Source organism: Vidua chalybeata, chromosome 8, assembly GCF_026979565.1.
Source record: "Vidua chalybeata isolate OUT-0048 chromosome 8, bVidCha1 merged haplotype, whole genome shotgun sequence".
NCBI classification, from domain to species: domain Eukaryota; kingdom Metazoa; phylum Chordata; class Aves; order Passeriformes; family Viduidae; genus Vidua; species Vidua chalybeata.
In genome coordinates this window covers 15,844,045-15,861,856 of record NC_071537.1, presented here as the reverse complement: position 1 = coordinate 15,861,856, position 17,812 = coordinate 15,844,045, and positions in this window count along the sequence as shown.

Here is a 17,812-nt window from a genome sequence, read left to right as displayed (position 1 = left end):
CACCCCCGCGCCCCCGGCCGCCCCTGCGGAAAGCCGGCCCCGACCGCGGCAGCTGGGTGCTGGCACCGCCGCCGCGGGTTTCTCTGGGCTCGGGTTACCCTTCGATAGGTTTCTATTGGCGCGGGGCGGAGCCCGCGTGGTCTCTGTCCCCTTCCTGCCACGGCGCCGTCTGGCCAATGAGCCCGGACAGGGAAGGGGGAAACCACCCCCCGCCGGCAAACACTCTCCCGCCTCCTCGAGCGAACTCCCCGCGGCGCCAATCAACCACCGCCGCAGCCCGGAGGAACCCGCGGCAGCGGGGCGCGATCTGTCACCCGCCAGGCCCCGACGGCACAGGGGCCCCGGCGCTTCCCGCAGCGGTTCCCGCTCTCTGCTGGCACACGGCACAGCGTCAGCCGGGGCTCGGGCTTCCCCGTGGGGGTGCGCGCTGACCCCTGCAGCGTGGCCCTGGCGCGGACCGAGGGAGGAGGCAAGAAGCGGACGGCCACCCCCCACCCGGTCCGGGGACCTCTCTCTTGGAAAAGTCCGCGCGGGCGCTCCGCCTGACTGCATGGACCGGGAACGAGTTGGGGGAGTGCGTGGGCGGTGGGGCCGCACCGGCTCCTGCCCCGTGCTCAGGACAGAGCCGAGAGCACGGCGTGGCGAAGCAGGAAGTGGCGCCGCGCTGCTCGCGTCCCGCCTGGCACCGACGGCCAGCACCGGGCGGCAGACTGGGGGGCGATGTGGCGGCCGAGGGCCGCGCGGGACTGGGGACCCAGTGCCCGACAGCCCGGGCTGGGAAAGCGGCATGACGGCCCGAGCAGCGCCACCTGGGCTCCATCGATTAGATTTTTAAGATCCCTCCGGGTGATGCCCCCTGCCCCGCAGCCCCCAGCGGGAGACACGCGCTCTGTCCGGGCGTCGCCGACTCCGCTCCGCAGGGCCGCCCCTCGCCAGCACCGCTGTCGGCCAGACTTGGGCGAGGAGTGGTGGGAGGTGTGAGGAAGGGGCAGAGACCCCCGCTCTGCCCGCAGCCCTCAGGCACCCGGGGCCTCGCCCCGGCGGCAGCGGCTGGTGCCGCCTCTCCTCCCTTTCCGTGCGAGCGGAGGCGACAGGTGCACCCTGCGTGTCCGCGGACCCCGCCGTGTCCCGTCTCCCGCACACGCCCCCGTGCTGACAGCGAGCACGGAAAGCTGTTAAGGAATAGCAGGTGCTGGTATAACTCTGCTTAAAAAAAAAAAAAAAGAGAGAAAAAAAGAGAAAGGTCTCCAGTTCAAACCCACGAAGATCTTAATAACTAAGAGGCTCAGAGCGAGACGAAAGGGTGTTGGTGAAATGAAAAACAAAACAAAAAAAAAATCTATTTTAATAATACAGAGAGGTTGGGTTTTCTTTTTCTTCACATTGTTAACAAATGCCAAAACTCACCTTTAAAGCGTGGTCTTGTGTCTTGTAAATATCAGGTACACGTAAAGCGAGCTGACAGTTTTGATTATTTTTTCTCTGTGTTCAGTCTCCCAGGCATTGCTCTTTCCAAGGGGTTTAGTTAATGTTTTCATCTGGAAGTGTTGGATTTGCAGCTTGATTTACTTAATAAATGTACAGTAAACCGATGACCTGTTGCCCTCTGGAATAACGACGTGCATGATATGAGGCAGCAGAATGGAGGGCCCCCACAATATTTTACAAGCTGTCGATTCAAAATCTTGAGAACAAGTTTATGCAAAAAGAAAAAAAAATTGCTGTATTATTGGAAAACAAATAAATAGAGGAAGAGATTATTCTTTTCTGACTTTTATACAAGCAATAGGCCTTGTTAAAAGGAAGTTTTAATGACACCGTTATTACATTCCACTACCACTGCATAATCCCTAACAAGAAAAATGAAGCACTTAATTTTGCAGTTCTACAGAACCGCCCCTTTCAAATTCAATTGTTAGACCTCAGCCTTCCTCTTTCCACGGGTTGGAGACTATTAAATCCGCATTCATGAAATGTCACATTTATTGAACTACATAATTTTTTAATATCACTAGTGCAGGTTTTATAGTTGATTTTATTGTTTTTATGGCCATTCGGGGCTCTAAACCCGGATTTTTTCAATGTTGTCCTTATAATTTTTTTCACACAGTCAGAACTAATAAAATAGAACAGTTGTGACTTTTTAATGCAAGGGGTCTCGGAGTTTCAATATTTTCACTCTGCTGGATACTAAAACCAATAAAAATACATGAGATTTTAATTATTTTCTGGATTAAATAAAACCTTTTCCTTTTCGCTTGGAACATATATTTTGTTTGTAGTTTCTGTCGTGAGGGAGACAATGCAACATCAGACAAAATACTTTATTACCAATATTGTTGCAATGAATACAGTTTTGACCGGATTTTACAGTCTAACGGGCATTTAAAGAAAGGTACTGTAGATCGGGGCAACCAAGACAGTGCTTGAGTATTTCTATTATTTCTTCTCCAGATTCCCTCTGGAAAGCTCTCCAATTTATCTGGAAAACCCTGAGCGGGGGAGGGAGGGAAGTGGGGGGGATATAGAGAGACGCCTTGGGAGAGAAGAGAAAATATACGCCTTTCTCGATTAAAAAAGGAATGCTTTCACATTAATTTTCTTGGTATTCACTTGAAACACCACCAAGTTTTCCTGCTAATCTGGCGATTTCTGGAGGGCGGCGGGGCGAGATGCGTGCATCCCCGCACTGGCACGGTCTCAGCCCGGAGGAATCGGCTGGAGAACTCATTATTTTGTGTAATAACTTCGGGGCCCTGTCTTCCCCTTCACTTTCCGTGAAATCACCCGCCTTCGAGGAGTTCTGAGCTCAAGGAAAAAATAATAATAAAATCAAGGCCCCCACTTGCTGCAGGCGGCGCCGCTGCCAGCCCCGACGGCGGAGCCGGCCGGGACCCGGGCTCCGCCGCTGCCGCCGGGGCGCGCTCCTCGCGGGGCGGACAGAAAGAGCGGCTCTGGCCGGAGGAAGCCGGCCAGGGAAGTGCTGCTTCGTGTGTCCCCTCAGGTCGGGGGCTGGCGGGCAGGGGTCGGACGGGCTCCCCGGGGGAAGCAGCGGGGTGCTGGCTGCCACCCCAGGAGTGATGTTGCCGCGCTGGCCTCGCAGGACGGTTGCACCCGGGGTTGCGCCGCAAGCCTGGCCCAGCCTCGCTCACCGGCTGCTCTGAGGCGATTTCCCTCCCCTCCCAGCCCTTGTCCTGCGTGGAGCCCCGGGCAGCTTTCCCCAAGGCCAGCGCTCCACAGGTGCCTCGAGTGGCGGTGAGGGAAGTCTTTGCCGGCGGAAGCGGCACCCACGGGCTCCGGTGGGGCTCTGGAGCCTCCCGCCGGCCGCCGCCGCCTCCGTCCCGGTGCTGCGGGGAGTCGGCGGCCCCGCGGCGACGGGGCCGGGGCCCGGTCCCGCTCGGCGACCCGGCTGCGGGTGGTCGGATCTGCCTCTGCCCCAGCCCCGGGGCGGGGGCGCAGCACCGCTTTAATTTAGCGTTTATGTGTCACCGTGTTCGTGAGCGGCTTTTACGGGGCGGCGGTAACGCGAAACACCTGGACGGCGGCACCGCGGGCGCGCACGGCGGGGGTGGGCGCGGGCGGCTGCGGCGAAGGGCGCTGAGCTGTGCTGGCCTGTCCTCAGGCCGGTGCATTAAAATAAAATAAGAATAATTTTAAAAAATCAAAACCTCAATCCCCCCCACTGTCAGAAAATCAGGAAATGAAAGCTTCCAAAACCAGCGACACACGCCAGGCGGTATTTCCACCGCACCCATGATTATCTATGATAAACGCCCCGATAAACAGAATATTCCTGATTTCTGGGGTGGTTATATGGGGCAATACATAAACCGGTCAGCAATTTATAGGTGAGTGTGTCTGGAATCACAGAACACTTTCTTTTGCCTCACGGATTGTTGTCACTAACATGTACCTAGCCGGTTTCTGCTCTCCAAACTGGGATTTTCACCCACAATCGCACCCTCTGTGACACTACAGCCTTCGGCAGAGTTACACCAGAGATGGATCATTCCTAGCTGCAGTAACTGCATTTGGCTGTACAGAATTCGTGAGCAAATCAAAAAACTCCATCTTTTTAACAGCTGGAGCAGGCTGCCAGCAGCGTCATTCCCTAATGCTACAAGGCGCTTTCCAAGAGGATCCAGCCCACAGCCATCTCAGCCCTTCTCATTATTGAAAATATTTCAAGACTCTTCCAAGAGAGGTGAGGCCACAGCCTTGAACATCTTCCAAGGAGGAAATAGGAGGGAGTTCACCTCTCTGATTTTCTCTAGCATCATGGAAGCCAGACTGCTCCAGACAGAGGCACTGCATATTGCAGGATGATGTCAGTAGGTGCTGCCTTCTTCCAGATAACTCATCTGTTAGATATTCACTTCTTACAACTTCCTCCTCACCATCATCATTTGATTTAATAGATGAGTTACAACTGTAATAAACATTAAGGCAAGCTTGTCTTAAAGGCATTCATTAGATATAGCAGAACAAGACAAATCTTGATCTAAAAAGGGGTGGACAAGATATAAAATATTATTCTAGGCAGAGCTAGCAGGAGCTTAACAGTTTTTGTTCTACATCTCTATGATTTTGCTAAATTTAAATGATCCAAGTGAAAAAAAATTCTGTTGTGAGGGAATCTCCATCATGCTGAGTACATTTAAGGTTTCAGCAAAATGGGATCAGCTGTTTCTGAACATTGGGTTAAAGGAAAGCAAATTTTTTCCCCCTGGCATTTAGACATCTTCGCCTTGCCCTGAAAACCTGCAGAGCCCCATCACAGGGAAAACTTCAAGAGATGAAAGCAACTGGCAAAAAGTCAACCAGGGGGTGTCTCTTCAGTTCCTCCTTTGCTCTTTTACTTGGGGTTGTGGTTTAGAGTCGGGCAAAATAAAGACCCCAAATCTCTGCAGAGAGACACAGGGACCTCAGGAATGTTTAAACAATTCATTAATGTTAAATGAATATTTGTGGGTATGAGAGATGTGCTGCCACCAGCAAGGGCGTTTTTCACCTATGCTGTCACAAGCTCTGATGAAAAAAAAAAAAAAAAAAAAAAAAAAAAAAAAAAAAGAAAGAAACGCAAGCTACAGAAAAGCTTTAATGGTGCTTTTGAGTCTTGTCAAGGATTTCCAAGGCAGCACATGCCAGACCCTCAGGGGAACAGATTGTTAAGGTGCTTCCATTTCCTGTAGCCCCCAATATCATTAATATCTCTTCTGGGATACCTTGACTTGCAAAGTGGACTATGCAACATTTATAGCTCTGTGGTAATAGGAAGGAACACATGGCCCCACATTATAAACATAGTTAATACCACTTTCTTTCTGGACTGGGCTGTCTTGTGACACAGTATCTCTAAACCAGTTTAATTCAGCTGAAATGTGAATTTACCATAGTTTTTTTCTGAATTGCAAAGAGGCATCCTATTAAACTACATAAATTGTAATGTTTTTAGAAATGCAGTTTTCTAACCCTTCCTTGGTCTGAAAACTTTCTTATTTGACCTTTATGAGAATGTGGTGAACAATGCTATGAAAAACAAAGCGATATATTTTTCCTTATATATCCTTTTCCTATATATCTGCCACCAAAGACATGAGCTATTCTGGATCCTGCCTATAAGTGCAACTGAAAGCTGCTTGTTTAATTATATTTATTTGGGGTGATGGCAACAGTAACATGTTAAAACCTCTCTATATTGTTATGTGTTGGCTACACACATAAAGATTACGCCCAAAACCGTATATAATTCCCAGGGGCTAGATTGCCTCTCACATCTTGCACAATCATTTACGTAAGTGCAAACTGAATCTAAAATGCTGCTAACACAGACTGCTGGCTACTGTACACCCACTCTGTGTTGATATAAATGACTATAACAAGACACCAGACAATGGAGAATCTGCCTAAACTACAGTGATGACAAAACTTTTTTTTTTTTTAACAGAGCAATCAGAACACAAATATTATATGTTTCAAAGAGGACTTGTGCAGCAAGATTTTTCACAGTAACAGTTCCAATGAGTCCAAAGTACACACAGCTAAATTTGATGTCAGTAGGAATTAGGTATGAATAGGGAGTGTTACTTAGTTATTTTTGTTAATGTTTTCCAGAGCTTACACATTCACTCTACATTTTTTAGCAAACTTTATCATTTTGGCATCATAAAATCAATCCCTAGATAGGTTTGTTCTATATGGAGCAGAGACACACAGTTGTGGTTAACAGTCAAATACAGAAGCTTACAGTAACCATCTAGCTAACTATTAATGGTTGTTTAACAGTGGGGTTAGAAGGATGGATCTGAAATCTGTCCTCATCTGAAAAACAGATTGGTAGACTCTCAGGGGCAGAAACTCCTCAAAAGCCTTTATTTTCACAGGTAGAAGCCAAAATACTTGGGTAGAATTGGCTCTAGAAAGCTGGAGGAATTGCCTTAGAGACAAATTCAGAACTTGTGCAGTGGATTTGGAGTCCATTGAAGCTGATGATTTTCATGGGCAAATAATTTCTTTTTCATAACAGACTGAGAGAATCTGCCTTGATGGTTGCACATGGAAATATCACATAAAGTACTATATTAAATAGAGGCAAGGCAAGGCAAGGCAAGGCAAGGCAAGGCAAGGCAAGGCAAGGCAAGGCAAGGAAAGGAAAGGAAAGGATAATTTTTCCCTAAGGCAGATGTCTCCCCTTCTTGCTCCTGCCCCTGAGCTGAGGTCTCCCTGTAAAGGAAACTGCTTAGCCCAGAATCAACTGACAAAACACAGCAGGATCAGTCACAGACAGTACCCAGCCTCGAGTGTCTGAGTCCAGAGATCTCATCATTTCAATTACACTGTTAGTTCATGCCAGAGGTGTCAGGAGAGTTAGACAACACAACTTCCACTTATTATACTGCTTCTCATAAAAGCCAAGAAAAAATAAGTTATGCTTGACATGAAAATAAATATGCCAATATAAAATCTGTATATTTTAGATATATACAGATTTTACATTTGCATATTTATTTTCATAAATATGTATTCAAAATATTACAGTACCTTCCAAATACTTTAAGTATTGAACTTGACTAACTTTTTGGAACAGCTGTTCTTTCCTAATCCTTCCTTAGTTTGTCCATCTCACAAATTGACCTCATCTCATTACTGGAGTTGGAAGTTGTAGGTGTAGACACAGAAGTTTTTAGTGTTGAGTAGAATCTAAACCATAGCCCAGATGTTCTCTTGAAGTCAAACCATGACACCAGAGTCAAACCTGATATAGATGCTTATTGAAATCTTGATCTCTAACCATACTCTGTTTATTTTAAAATGCTTACTTTAAAATCTTACAGCAAAACTAATATGAAAAGATGTAAATAGATGTCTGAATAGTATCCTCAGCAGACACACAGGTGACACACAGCTGCACTTCAACCCAGAACTTAGTGCTACGTCCTCAAAGGGACAGCTTGTACCTGTGAAGCTCAGCTGTAATTCAGTAATTCCGAGGCAGATCTACAGTCCACACTTCTGCACCTAACTCTGCTGGAGCAGACACATGCAGGAAATGCCTGGAGGAGGATTCTGCACTACACTGGGGATCCCCTTCCCCAGCACTGTCAGTGAATCCCCACCATTCCAAAGCATGTCTGCTGCCAAGGTCTGCAAGGCAGCCACAGACAGTGCAGTTGTGGGGGTCATTCACACAAAGAGCAATGAGAAATGTTGTGCATATGGGGCACATGCCAGTCCACACAGTTCTTCACATGTCAAGGTACAGCCAAAGATATAATCTGTACAAAAATGGGCTTTTAAAAATCTGTTCAGACTCATAGAACATTTGGAGAGGAGATGCAGAAAGCAGACTGCTCACCAGGACAGACTTCAGAGATCCTGTAGATAGTGGGAGAGGCCCACTAATTGTAGCATCATAATCGACCAAAATTATTCCTTGTATAATATCTTCATTTAGAATAACAGATTCCACACTGCTCTCTGTGTAGCTGTGTGTTTTGATTTTGTGTAATCTTTGGGAAATCTATGCATTTTTCAGTGATTTTCTTAAGAAGGTAGTGCAAATTAAAGTTTTGGGATTAATTAACATTATATAACCAATTAAAACTGTAGGTAAGGGTAGCTCACATCTGTCCTTTGAAGAACATCCACCAGCCTGGGAAGAGCAGTGTGAACTCTTTCTGACTTTTGCCATTACATTACCTTCTAAGAGATTTGTTCTTGAAGAAAAGAGATCTTCAGTCTCAAATGTATTGGCCATAAATAAAGGCAGGTTTAATTGGACCATGATTACAGAATCAAGTCAGAATACTCTACTTTTGGAGATAAATAAGTAATTTCATATTAAAAGGTGTCTAAACTAAGTCCTCTGTATCATTTAATTTCTGTGGCTTGCCAAGCTGTTTTTCTACTGTTTTTGTCTCTTCCACATCATGTTACATTTCCCCTCAGGACTGAATCTATTGGTAGACATGACATTGCTCTTATGTAGCCTTCATAGCTCCCATGTGACACCTGTAAAATATTAAACTGTAAGAATGTGGGTTAAAGTCAGTTAGCCAGGATAAGTGTGTTCTACAGATAAATGGGTTTGTTTGAGAGAGAGAAGCACAGCCTCTGTCTGTATCACTGAAGGGTAAATTCCTAAAGAGTCAGGATGCTGTAGATAACCATTAAATCACAGAAAGCAGCAGAAGGAAGTCCTGTCACCCACAGTGCACCCTCCTCAAACCCTGCTGCAATTGAAACTGTTGCAATACAATGCACTTTCAATTTTGCCTGTTGCATTTTCTACAATTTTCTTCATATTTAGTTCACATATGGGCTTTGACTACTTAAGTCTCACTGTCTGGAGGTTTCATGATGTGAATAGTTTCTTAGAGACTATCAATAAAGCCCAAGCAGGATCAGTCTTTCCATGTCTGCCTATACTCTAACTTAGATCCAAACACAGATCCAGGGATCTGCTTTCACCAGAGAACACCTGAACCAAAGTTCTGCCAGCATTGCCAGAGACAGTAATGCAAAGGGGACATGAACTGTGCTTCTGTTGCTTTTGGGACATACAAGCAACTCTTGAGCCCCTCTTAATAGTGTGGGCAATGGCACTGCTGAGTTTGTGGCCACAGTTCTCTCTGCTGGGCAAGATCATCACAATGTGTGTGCTCCTGGCAAACATTACATACTGAGACCAGGAACACCCAGGTCAAACCCACACATGGGGCAAGGCCAGGGATGATAAAGCCTTATTATTACATTTTCTTTCTGTTATGTTTGTCACTACCTATGCTAGTCTCTTGTCCCACACTAAACTAGTTCCTCTCATTCCTGCAGGTTTACAATTAAAATATTACTTGTCAGTTATTATGTCATCTTACTCCCTTAAGTGTTGGTTAGCACTGTGCTGTCAGCTCTTTGTACTTTTGCAGTTTTTCCAAGCATATAGCTACAGTTGGCTCTTCTTCTCTGAACTTCCTCCAGCTTGGCTTCTCAGTAACGAGGTGCAGAGAACTGCACTCACCTTTCCCAGATGCTATCGCATGTCAGTTCCAAGAAGAGAGACTCACTTGCTCTTTCCCTGTGGTGTGTCTCCATGAGAGCCCCAAATCATATTGATGTTTCTAACTGTCGCATCACCTAGAAAATTCAAATGCAAATTCAGAGGCCCTCCTTGTTCAGCACAGCAGTCACCATATCTTGTCTTCCCTAACAGAAAAGGAAGACCTCATCTTTCTAACAAACATTACTATTTCTGTAGAAACCTCAGATTGTTTTCTAACTTTTCACACTCATCACGTGAATTGGCTTATTTATGACAGGGAGAGGAACAATAGGAAGTATTAACTAACCCTGTACTGGTGGTCAGAGTAAAGCAAAAACAAAGCTGGTTTCCAGTTCTCTGCGCTGAGACTGATTTTCCATTGTCCTTCCACATTATCTTCCCATTTAAGTCTGCTCATGCAATTCTGTTGTGCATCCTGTAATTCTCTTTTAGTAGGTTTAAAACAAACAAAAGGAAGTACTTTTTCACACAACGCATAATTAAATTATGAAACTTGTTGCCATGGGAAGCGCTGGATGCCAAAATCTAAATGGGTTCAGAAAAAGAAAAGAGAAATTAATGGAGGATAAGTACATTGATGAGTATTAAACATAGTACCTTGCTCACTGTGTTTGGCTCAGGAAGCCCTTTCAGAGATGCTTGATGAAAGCAGGAAGGGATTTTTCTGCTGGTGCCTATTTCTCCCACAGCTACCCATAGCAGCCTCTTCTGGTCACTGGCAGGAAGAAGACATTGGAGTTTATGGACTTAGCAAAGCAGCTCTAGTGCTCCTCTCCTAACGAGACACACAGATGCCTGCACGTTTAAAAATTACAATCTTTAAGCCAAAAATTGACTTCTCTTTCTATGTTTTTATCAGATCTGATTGAGCTAACTTTAATACATGCTGTTTACAGCAAAGCATATGACTGAAATGGGGAATTTTAAGGTTTCAGAATGGATAGATTTATTGGCCCAGTCAAAAGTTTGATTTTGCAGATATTATAGATTGGATCAACTTCACTGGGGACTGATGTCAAGAGGCAACCTGTTATCTGTACTGTGAAAGTTGTACCTGCTCCTGGAGCTCTCTCTCCTCACTGAACAAATGCTCCCACCGCCCATTGTGGTGCCATCTCTTCTTGTTGACTTTGCTCTGTAATTGCTGCTTTATCAGTCCCTCCTCAGACTTCTCAGTTTGTCCTGACTGACACGCAAAACGAACAGAGCTCTATGTGCACACACAGGAAGGACAGGAAGGCAGGCTGGTGAGGAGGGAGAGCAGGGCAGGCTGCTGAGACAGGGAATGAGCCCTGGCCCTTTGGCTGCCACCCTTGCCTGGGCAAAGAGCCTCACCCCACAGGCTGCACCTGCTGCACCAGTCCATGAGGGAGCGAAAATTTGCCCTAATTTTGATATCATTGTGAGTTTCTTTAATTTCTTCTGTTTGGCTACAAAACATGTTGTCTGATTTAATCTGTATTGCTTTGTCATGGAGGTGTCTTTCTTTCATCATTTAGAATGACAATATCTCATTTTGGTCACAGCCTTGTTTCCAAATGTCGCCTGCATTAGCTCAGACTATGTGTAACTGCCTTAGTTACGGCAGAAATATTCACTTTGGCATTGTAATGAATAGACTGAAGTGATTTATTTCTATTGTTCAGAAAACTGTATGTGTTTATCTACATTGTGTTCTCAAAATGCACATGGTTAAAAGCCAGAAAACAGTCTGTTGGCTGAGGGCCTGCCTCACTTGGAAAGTAACGACAGTGCAAGATAATCAAATTCAGAGGCTTAATTTTCTCTTTTTCACTAGAAGCCCCAAAGTACAAAACATTGCCTTTGATTTTGTAGAATATTTCAGATCCTTTGGTTGCAGGAAGGAGGTCAGACTGTGCAATCTGACTGAATTAGCCACCTGCTGCTATAGCTCCATCCCATAGTACTTTAGCATCTCAATATTATTGACTCAAATTTCCTAAACTTTGCTATAGTTCATCATCTTGTATGACTCCTGGAAGTATGAACTTGCAGACTTTATGAAAAGAAAGCTTACATTCAAGCAAAGTCTTAGGAGCAGCACTGATTCTCTTTTTTTGTCTGAGTGGTACCAGGATGGAGAGCATGAGCTCCCTGGAGAGATGCAGCAGTGACTCCAGCAGCACTGTGCTGCCAAGTGAGAGGAAGAGAACTGTGGTTCAGCAGCTCTGGATTGGAAACTGGGGGCCTGGACACCTACCTTTGTCACATTATGCTGTTGGAGTTCATGTCACCACATCCATGCCAGTTTGTGCATGTTCACCTGCTCCCCAACTTTTAGACTAAATTCTTCTACAGGTATGATCACCATTCAGTGTATCTTGATGGGAAGCTCTTGGAATGTCCATAATTTAAGCATTAATTAAAACACAAAAACAGCAATCTAAATGTTCAGGCCAAAGTCTTGAAAAAAATTATTAAAGTATTTATGAACCCTGCTTTGCTAACAAGTTAATATGCCCCCATGAAAAACTATGATCAAGCTTTAATTCTGCCAGTCAGTTATTAAAATTCCAATCCTCATTTTTTCCAGTGCCAATTATTCTGGTATCTGCAGACTGGGGTGCACTGCTCATGCTGCAGAATATTCCTTAGAAATAATAGGTTAAAATAAACAGCCAACCCAAGCCCAAAGGCAAAGAGCTAGTCCTGGACAACCGGCAAGATAATCAGGGAATAACTAACATGGATAATCAGCAAATCATTCAAATGAATTGATTTGGCTCTGGCTGGCGTCCCTGTTTCTGCCTGAAAGCTTCAGTGAAATCTAAATAAGTGGCAGTTATCTTACTGTCTCTTCCTGTTATCTGACTCTAATGACAGCAGAGGAGAGAGGGGAAATCATGTCTTTGAATAGGATCATGGCCTTTCATTTAAAGTAAATACTGCATCAAAATGGAAACTGCCTGAAGAGTAAGTCTGTCTTGGCTTAGTCCTGAGCAGATTAAGTAATGTATTAAAACAAGACAATATCAGTTTCTTGCAATGGCTTCAGCACCTTCACTACAAATGTGCACACAGAGAATCAGAAAGTGCTATTTATAATGACCTGAAGGTGGCTAACAGTGTGAGGTAGCTGTGAAGAGTTAAAATTCAGCCAAGGCATCTGTATTTCATGTTTCAATAAATGCCTTTACCATTGGAAAAATCACAATAGGAAAATTTAAGGGGAGTGATGCTTATCCCAGATTCAGCAATGCACTTGTAGCATCCAAGTTAAAATCACTGCCTCCTTAGGCTCCCATATAGGTGATGAGAAGCACACAGGGCAGCTAGCAATGAATCATCCCCTGAGGTTCCTGTTTGCCTCCCCTGGCTGGAGAGATCAGGGTATCAAAGGTTCTGACTTGGGTACCTCCATACCAGAGCCTAAATGAACACAGAAAGGCTGAATTCAGGCCATACCCTGCTTTGGGGGGAGAACTGGGGACCAAGAGGTGGCGTGACCACAAGAGGACAATGTCCAACAAAGCTTCACCTGGACTGCTGAGCTCCATCAAAATGAACCACAGCTGTTGAAGAGGTGGTGAGGACTGGATCCTCTGTCACACCAAACTCCATATGGGTTTGAGACTGGGCCCCCCAGCACAGCAAGTGGAAATGCTTGCAGCTCCATGAATACAAGACCGAACTGTGGTGGCGTAGGAAGAGGAACATGGGCTGTGCTTTGACAGCAGCTTTTGCTGGCAGGCCAGGGAGGCAGCTCTCAAAGCATGGCAGCATGAATTGCCATCACTCCTGTGTTCTCACCCTTCTCACTTTCACCAAGAGTGGGTACTCACTTGTCAGGGGCTGCTCACACAGCAGGAATGCCACAGAGAGGAGGAATTTCTCTGTAATACTTGGATCCTGGCCGTGCAACATTTGTACTTTCCCTTAGAGCAAGAAGCAAAGGTCCAAATTAACTTCCTGAATAATACTCTTTTTAATTCTTAAAACCCCCTAGGTGTACAATTTTATTGTAGATCCAACATCTTTTTCAACAGAGTCTGAATAATTTCATGACAAATATGAGAAATGACAGGATGACATCATACATTTGTACTTAAAGATTTAATTTGTTTTATTTTATTTCTACAACTGTAAAAATGTTTTGACCCTGTTTTATTGGAAAGAAAATAAACTTTTAGTTTATTATGAGGTTTCAACTGAAACAGTTTTTCACAGCAGTAGGCATAAACTCTGGGAAATAACATGAAGGCTAAAAATGTTCAGGGACTATTAAATGTAATGGAAAAAAAACCACCTATCACTTAACTGAATTTTTGCTGCTAAGGCAGTTTAATGTTTGCTATTGTCAGGTACTAACATTTATTATAGTAACCTTTATAAAGTCAATTTAATTATCTTTATCTTTTTACAAATAATAAATTTAGTTGTCCTACAATGAAAATCAATTGTCAACATAAGCTATGGTTAACATCTAATAAAACAGCCCTCTGTAAATCCATGATTAATAAGATTGGCTTCTGTATTAACTAACAGACATCATAAAATTTTCTTCCTTGCAATAATTTGTATATTCAAGGTTCATCCTGCTGGACTGAGTTTCCTAAAATAAACTGTTAGAGTGAATGAACAAAATTTTGGCACCTATCATTATTATATTATAACCATTTAAATATATATCTGTAGCTGAATGGTTTCCAAATTCATGTCATATTTTAATTAAGTCAGAGAAGATGGTGGCTATAGCAAATGATAAGTGATTCACTTCTTTGTTTCCTTTACCTTCTGAACATAATGATAATGTGGCTTAGGTTTTAGCTTGAGTGTTAGAGGAAGCTAATTGAAATGTGAAAAGCCAATTTCCCAAAACAATCTTTACATATGACAGGGATTACTTAAGCTCTTCCGTGTCACCAAAAATACCCCAAACCAACAACAGAACAAAACAATCCACCCCCCACCAACCAACCAACCAGCAAAAAAAAACCAAAAAAAAACCCAGCCACCAAACTCAAAACCCCTCCAACACCCAAAAAGCGCCCTATTTGGAATTTACTCCCTTAGAAACATGTTCACAAATGTCTACTTCCAAAGTGGGAGCAGGTGCTCAGATTCAGCATGAAGTTCGGTACCATAAAGCCAGAGGGTATCTCTGCCCTCCCTGTGATACACCCTTTGCCTAAGGACTGGTGAGATACAGTGGCCACTGCAGGCAGTGCTAAGATTCAGTTGAATTTGGGTCTAGTTTTTAAGAGCAGAACAATAACTTCACACCAATCCTGAAAGATCCCAAAGTCATTTTACAAAGTAGGATAAGTAGATATGCTTGAAGCATCTGTAAAAGAGCATACAGAACTAGGCATGAAAACTACTTTCCCCTTGCCCAGAAAAACCCTTCCAAATGCCATGGAATCTTTTGGCCATAGAGACCTAACTGGGCCATGATAGTATTGTGGGGTTTTAGGCATCATTTTCACTCTCAGTGTGTACTTTGGAAAACAGAGATTCTGATCCTTCATCTTACTACTTTACTGTAAGTCAAGTAATTGCAGCAGAATTAGCAAGACTGGACTTGTACAGTGGGAAATCCGTCCTTGGAGAAGCACCAGTCATTATTATTACTTGAACAGAGGAAGAGAAGTATCTCACCGTGTATTTAATCTGTTTTAAAAATGCTTTAAAATGCATATATTAGCATATATTAGTTAGCATTAGTATATATTAGTTCCTAGTTGTCATCGTTTTCTTCCCAAAACTTCCATGTTAATTAGGGGGAAAAAAATCTTTAACATCTTTATTGCCATGAAAATTCTTTATCACATAAAAAAGTAGCCTTAGTGCTCTGGACATTCTCAGAATAAAATGTTATATATATATATATGTTGACAAGAACTAAGAAGCTCTGAAAAAAAATCGAGTGTACTTTTATGTGATATTTCTGTTCATTTCATTCCTTTATTTGATCATTTTTAATAAAGGAAATGCACTTATCAAGCTCAAAGTTTTGGTCATTGTGCTTCACGCTCTGAAGTATAATGATTACGTTATAAACAGACCAGGAGTGACAAAAGCATTTCAAGTATAACTAAGGAATTTATATTTATATAGGTTTAATATTTTGGAAAAAAAGAAAGCAATCCAGTTGACTTCATTATTTTACAAAATTTAACTTTGTGCCACCTGGAACCTGACAATTGTCTCATAAAGCTGTAGAAAGCTGAAAACATTGTACCATTTTCAGACCTAATATAAAAGAGACTGCTTATTTGTAACCTCTTCCCTGATGAGAGACTGCTAGATCAAGCATTTGCTCCTTTTTATCTGTCTGAAGAGCACTTGTGTAGCTCTCTAACCATGCCCTCCTATTGGTAGCTAGCCCCTTTTCTAGGGAGCCAAAGAGTATATTAGAAGTATAGAAATATACCAGAAACATAGAAAGGTAAACATTCACTTCACTGCATTCGCTGTGCTCCTACTTTTAAGGATTTCAAGACTGAGCACAGCAATGCTGCTTGGATTGAGCTTGTGCTCACCCTCCAAGGACAGCCTGCTTTGCTAGGTGGTCTGCATCTCACCTGTAGAACCCTGTCACTTAAAGCCTATGAATGCAAAGCATAGCATGATTTATTGGTGTTTCACTTTATAAAGTAACTGCATGGGTGGGCATGCAGTTTATAGAGCATTGCCATCTACCATAAAAAGTAGTTTGTAATAGGGAACGAAAAAAATTAGTAGTCAAATGGTTGTAAACACTTGTTTAAAATGCATAAATTAAAAAATACATAGTTAGTGAAAATACTTATTTTCCTGTTTTTAATGCTCTCAAACATTAGAACTTTCTTTTTTCCCCTTAAATCTCTTTTTTATGAAAAAGGAATGTTAATTTTATTTTTCCAGTTCTTCCTGGATTAATTTTTCTTTTATCACTCTAAAGAGTTAAAGGCTTCCTCTTGTTTCCTCTACCCTTTTAACAGCTAATTGCAATGCTGACACCTAACAGAAAAAAGAAAAGCAGTCTAGCAACTCTGCACCTTCTCCTCACTCCTCTCTAGCCCCATGCAATTGTTTGATACTCAAAATAAAGGCAGTCATCAATAGCAGCCAGTCAGCTTAGTCTTCTTTTCTCTCTTCAAATAAACATTGCATCCCCCAACAAGTCTGATGCAGCAAGTGCTGCAGCTCCCTGATTTCCAGGAGGAAGCAGGAAGTTTCCTTTCCTTGCTTTCCTCCTGGCTGCTCATTTTTCACTTGAAAAGGAAGCTGGGCTGACTCTCAACTGTCTGTGCTTCTTGTGGCCCTATTATTGTTGTCTGCATTTCACCCTTCACATGCGCTTAAACTTATTTTTCCTTATTTCACTTCCCCACATTGTATCTAAATTTGTTGTTAAATCAAGAGCTGTCTCACTTAATCGTGAATCTAGAATCCAAACAGCACTCATGAGATTAATTAGAACATGGCCACACACTACAGCGCCAGTCACTACAACGCTCCCTCATGCTCAGCTGGCTTGAGTCCGTGTGGGCGTGACCTGGCTAATTATTCTCTGGAAATGGCTTTGTACCCTTCTTGTAAAGAATAAAATCAAAACACCAATAAGGTAGTCTGGACAGTGCCATTTCTTCTCTCTGGGTTAGATATGTGATTACAAGGAGTGCACAAGAAACAACTGTTGCTTTGTTTTTCTTTCCCTTCTTTTCTCCTTGTCATACATCATACATGTAATACCCCAAAACAAATTAGTGCTGCTTTCTGCTTTGGGCAATGCCCATGTGGTAGGAAACAGAGAGCAGGCCAGGACAAGAATTTGGTTAACCAAGAGGGTCTAGCAGCCCTGAAGTAATGCAGACACGCACTAGATCATCTTTTATACAAATGTAACTCCACATAAAGCAACCCCCTACTGAAGCTTGAGTATAGAATTCTCCATATGGAAACATAAATTCAATATTAGATTTTGAAACTTTTTTTGACAGATACTTGAGAAAAAGCTTGGCAAAACCCGTATTTCCAAGTCCTGTTTAGCAGTCAGTACCTGAGCTCAGACCAACCTTTTGTGTTAGGGCCACCTAGTGGGAGAGGAGGCACAGACAGGGAGGCCAGGACATGTTCTGCATCTGGATTTTTCATCCTATTCAGCTTTGGTGTGGCATCCAGATGCCTGGGCCAACAAAACAATGACCAGCAAATCACTGCCAGCATTGCAAAGGATGACACGAGTTTGAGGGCTACTTTAGAGAAAGCGTGAAGCAGCCCCTGAAATTTGTACAGCTGCTAAGGAAA